The sequence below is a fragment of the Physeter macrocephalus genome, chromosome 20 (assembly GCF_002837175.3).
Source record: "Physeter macrocephalus isolate SW-GA chromosome 20, ASM283717v5, whole genome shotgun sequence".
Taxonomy (NCBI): domain Eukaryota; kingdom Metazoa; phylum Chordata; class Mammalia; order Artiodactyla; family Physeteridae; genus Physeter; species Physeter macrocephalus.
Window position 1 is genome coordinate 122773776 of NC_041233.1, and position 5107 is coordinate 122778882.

The 5107-nt window shown below is 44.4% G+C and overlaps 1 protein-coding gene across 1 annotated transcript in view; it reads right to left on the reverse strand.

Annotated features, from left to right (window-relative positions):
- Nucleotides 1–5107, reverse strand: part of LOC114484618 (uncharacterized) — a 17665-nt gene that overhangs the window by 2062 nt on the left and 10496 nt on the right. The gene's annotated exons all lie outside the window — the stretch shown is intronic.

Genomic DNA, 5107 nt, shown 5'->3' on the forward strand with positions numbered 1-5107 from the left:
AGGGTAGGCGGGGACAAGAGGCTCCGTGCGCTCTGATCCCGGTGAGGGGAGTCAGCGGGGGAAGAGGGACAGCGGGGCGGCTTGGTCTGCTCGGGGGCCGGGAGCTAAGGCTGCTTACAAGCTGCGGCGGCCAAAGATGTTGATGGGGACAAAGTGCTCCTGCGTCTGTAGGTGCCAGAGCCACTCCCAGAGCTCTCTCAGAACCAGCAGTTACAGTAAACACCCGCGCTGACTGGAAACAGGGGAAGGGCCGACTGTGATCCAGGAAGCTCCCCCTAACCTCCGGGGCACATTCTGACAGGCTCTCTCAAGATGCTAAAAAGCTCTGCTTTGACTAAGAACACACTGGAGGATTTGAACATTGGCTTCAAAGGTACATTTTTTGTAATGTAGAAAACTGTATTATTTCAAAATTGAAAGCCTACGTTATGATTTTAGAACCAGATAACTTAGATGACTACTAAATTGTATAGTGCAGGCATTGGTGAAAATAAACGCTAAGTTGTTAGAAACAGTTTTAACATCAATTTGTATTTTCCTATACTTTATATTCTAGTATAAAAGTGGTGTTTCTCTCTCTCTCATCTCTCTCTCTCTTTCTCTTTTTCCTTCTCCCTCTCTCCAGCTTTAAAATGTGTGTCACCATTTGGTAAGTGCCTTGTCTCCTGCACCATGTACACTTCATTCTGTAGGAGAAGTGATAACATTTGTTCACAGGAGTGTACATGAGGAGGTGAGGCGCGGGCGGGCTGGGGCACTGCGATGTGGTGAAAGAAGGAAGGGACTTGGCCAGGGTAGCTGGGCCCTGGACTCTGGGGTCCTGCTTTGCCCACACACTTGCTGTGCCTTGATTCACTTTTGACCCAGTAACAGAGGTCAAAGGAGCAGTGCAGGCAGCCCCAGCCAACACCTTCCATATACTTCTCTCTACTTACATCATGGGCATGGAGTTCCCTCAAAGATCTTCAAAACTCTGGGCTCTTCTGATTTCCTTAGTCTTCATTAGTCTTCTTGCCACTGATGTCACTATCTAAATTAGCCTATACATCATCAACATTAACATATACTATGGGAATATAAATATTATTATATTAATATTGCTATATTATATATTATTTTTATGTTAATATAGTTCTAATAAAGTAAATTAATAAATATAAATGAGTTAATATACTAACATGAATATATATTACACCTGGGTGTCAAGTCTTTGCCTCCTGCATGCTCAGCTCTGCTCACTGAGCCCCATTGTTTGCCTGAAAAAATGAAGACTTGAGGGCAAAGTGAAATGTGAAGAGCAGGTGGAGAGAGAAGACCCAACCTGCCATCACAGTGAAGGCAGCACAACCGACTCCCTCAAGTGAAGCACGAAGTGTGTCCTCAAGACCGTCATGAACCGCACAGGCTTATTGAGGGGACTGCATGCCAACCTCCTCTCCCACCTCGTGCGCCCCATCTGGAGTGGGGGGTGAGGAAGCCTCCTCTAGGTATTTCTTCTCTTCCCTGCTCTCATTTTCCTCCCCTACAGATGGTGGGATGTGCAGGACAGCTAAGGGCACTTCTGACTTTCCCCGAGTGTGGGTGCTGGCACTGACTGCAGCTTGTTAATCGTTTCTCACTTAAGCACCGGCAGTGAGTTGGTTTAAGTCATAGCCTGCAAAAAACTCAATTAGCAGGAATAAATATGTACATAATTTCAGTGCGCATATTCCCATACACTCAATCTTCTATATTTTTACAATGAGAGGTTACTAACTTTTACTCAGATTCTCAAACATGGGTCACTGTGAAATTTAGTAGCTGCCATTTGGTTTCAAGATGGCAGACTGAACAAGGACTAAATGTAGACAAACATAAAAAATAATATAATTTGGTCAAAGCTGTCGAGGTGCTTTAGAAATGTTACTGTATAACCTTCCCGACCAATGAGAAACGCTGGAAGAAATTCAAATAGAGACCTCATTTTGTTAAGCGAAAAGGTGATAGTAAGAGGTGAGGTGAGGAAGCCGGCCCAGCGTGAGTGGTGGGAACAGGTAGTTCACATGTTATGGAGGCGGCTGTGGCGGCAGCTCTGCCACGTCCTCCCAGGGCTTGTCTCTCAACCCCCAGACGGGCAGCTGGGGGCGGTAAACTCAGGGTAGGGTGATCAGCTGTTCACTGGCCACTTCTTTAGCATCACACATGAGCAGAACCCTGAGAGCTGGAAGGGGTACAAATTAGAGCCTGTGTCACTCAGACTGGTGGTTCGGGTGGATCGTGGTGGCTGGAGGAGCCCCAGCGCCTGCTATATGTGAGTTCTCACCTGCTGGTCCTCCACTGGACTCCGACTGGCCAAGTGCAGTGCGGATCCTGGAACAACTGTCAGGGTCACACATGTTTCAGAGCAACCCCCGCCCCCACCCGGTGTCTGCCAAGGCTTCACCAGGGCTTCATCACAGCTCAACTTTCCCATCTGCCTGATCCTGTTTCCTCCCTGCCGTGCCACAAAGGCTGACACTTAATACACAGCTCTGCTTGTCCAGATCCATCCCAACAACCTCCTTCAGAGAAACTAACTTGGGATGGATGGGAGTGGGAGAGACAATTTGAGAGGGACTTGGGATTTAACGAGGATGACCTCGTGAGCCAGGAGGAGCACCCACAGTGCCCAGCGTGGGGGCAGTCCAGGTGCTGGAAGCTCACAGTGATGGGACAGCTCCAGCTACTGTTCTCAATGACGCCCCCAGCACAGGGCCCCCGCAAGGCTCAAGGTTTTCACGATGAAAATTAACTCATTTATATGAGTGAGTTGCACTGAGATTTTCTCAGTGAGGGAGACGGAGGATTGTTAGAAAGACCACACTTGGGTTTAATGATACAGGGTCAGACACCTTCTAAACAGGCTTTGGAAACAAGAGGAGATGACCTCCATGAAGCTACTTCGGTTCTGCCACATTTCAAGGATCAGGGGTCAGTAACATATGATGAAAATATAATTTCTATGCTTCATTACTGAACTCTTGAAAATATAACTTCTGAATTTTCTCCATGCTATAGAGGAGGTGTTTTCAAAAGATGTCTCCTCAGCATGCCCCCTAATGTTCATTGCAGCACTATTGACAATAGCCAGGTCATGGAAACAATCTAAATGCCCATTGACAGACGAATGGGTAAAGAAGGTGTGGTACATATATACAATGGAATATTACTCAGCCATAAAAAGCAACGAAACTGGTTCATTTGTAGAGATGTGAATGGATCTAGAGACTGTCATACAGAGTCAAGTAAGTCAGAAAGAGAAAAACAAATATCATATATTAAGGCATATATGAGGAATCTAGAAAAATTGTAAAGATGAACCGGTTTGCAAGGCGGAAATAAACAGATGTAAGAACAAATGTAAGGACACAAAGGGGGTGCAAGCGGGGTCGGGTGGATGGTCGTGGGAGGAACTGGGAGATTGGGATTGACATATGTATACACTAATATGTATAAAATAGATAACTAAGATGAACCTGCTGTATGAAAAATAAAATAAAATAAAAAGTGTCTCCTCAGATAAGGGCTTCATGTGAACAGGTGCAAAGCAGAGATTGTTCCCGTGTCAACAAAGTCTGGAGAGCACAGGGGGAGTGGCCAAAATCAGTGACATAATAAAACAGTTCTATAGAGTAACAGTAAAAGAAATCAACTCCATGTAGCAGTGTTCCGCCCTCTCAGCTTATATGTGTGTATTCAAGGAAAACATAAATCTGTTTCTAGAATAGATATTGATATTCAAACCTTGGATTTTACCAGGCTGAAAAATATTTTTGGAACCGGATTTTTTTTCTAAAATTTATTTTGCTTTCACTTTTGCCTGGAACAACTGCACCAGTGGCTATTTCTGGGAGGGTATGAATTAACAAGCACGTTCTGGAGTGAGGATCCAATTCCCTCTCAGAGGACTTGCACTGGCCATTGTGATGTGTGAACACAGAGGGCCCAAAACAATGCCTCAGAGAAATATTTTGTTTAAAATAACAGCAAAAGCAAGCCTTCCTAGAAATACTGCTCTGTATTGTAGAATTTTCCCCAGGCCACTGAGACTGAGCCACATGGGCCACAGCTCAAGGTATGATGCATCCCGGAATGGGGACTGGGACTTGCCTTCACGCCTGGGCCCAACCTCTCAGGAACCCGGTGACAAAAGCCAATGTATTTTAAAACCTACAATGAAAACGCACAAGCCCCCAAATGTGCACCACGTAACTTTGTCAATGCCAACCTCAGTTTCCTGAGAATTATTTGTGAACTGAGTTAAAAGCTGTGTTGGGGATGGCAGCAAAGGAAAGAAGGATATTGGCCATACAATTAGTTCTAAAAGACTTGTAATCAAACAAAATAAAAAATCTCTCCAATCTTTGGGAAAACATTTACTAATTTACAGGCATTGCCCTAAAGTTAGCAAATCCCTTATGGTTTGGGGATTGTTTAGGAAGATGAAGCAACAAGGGGCTGAAGCTTGAAGAGCCAGTTCAGGGCCTATCTCGGCTGAGGTCGTCCTGCGTGTGAGCGTCTGGAACAGGACTGAGCGGGGAAGGGGTCAGTTTCAGGGGCACGTTTACTGGCTGACTTAGTTCTCTCCCCTCAGCCCTGCTGAGCCACAGCCCCTGTCACTCCTTCATGGTGTCAGTTAGAAGATGCCTCCTTCTGTGGGGAGGGGAGGCTCCTTGTTCTCAGACACAGAGCAGCAGCCAAGTGTTCATATATTGTACAATTATAAGATGTTTGCAACTAGTCTACTGTGATAAGTTGGAACTTGATAAAATAAAATCCATGTTTAAAATTGTCAATTATAGGACTCTGAAAGATTCTATATTGTCAGAATGATTGCGTTATTACAAATATTTTACAGAATTCTGAACCCGTTGGAAAGCTATTCTGCAAGATGCAAGGAGAGGAAAGCTAGATTTCCTTTCCTACGAGCAAGGTTTTCTCTTTGCTACATTATAAAATAAGTACTTTTAAATTTAGTTGTTTGAATTCTAAATTATGTTTTTGAACATCAGTATGCTTTATAAGAATAGAAAATTTTCTCTACAAGCCTCTTAAAATTCCATTTACCAACTATTTTATTTGAGATTTA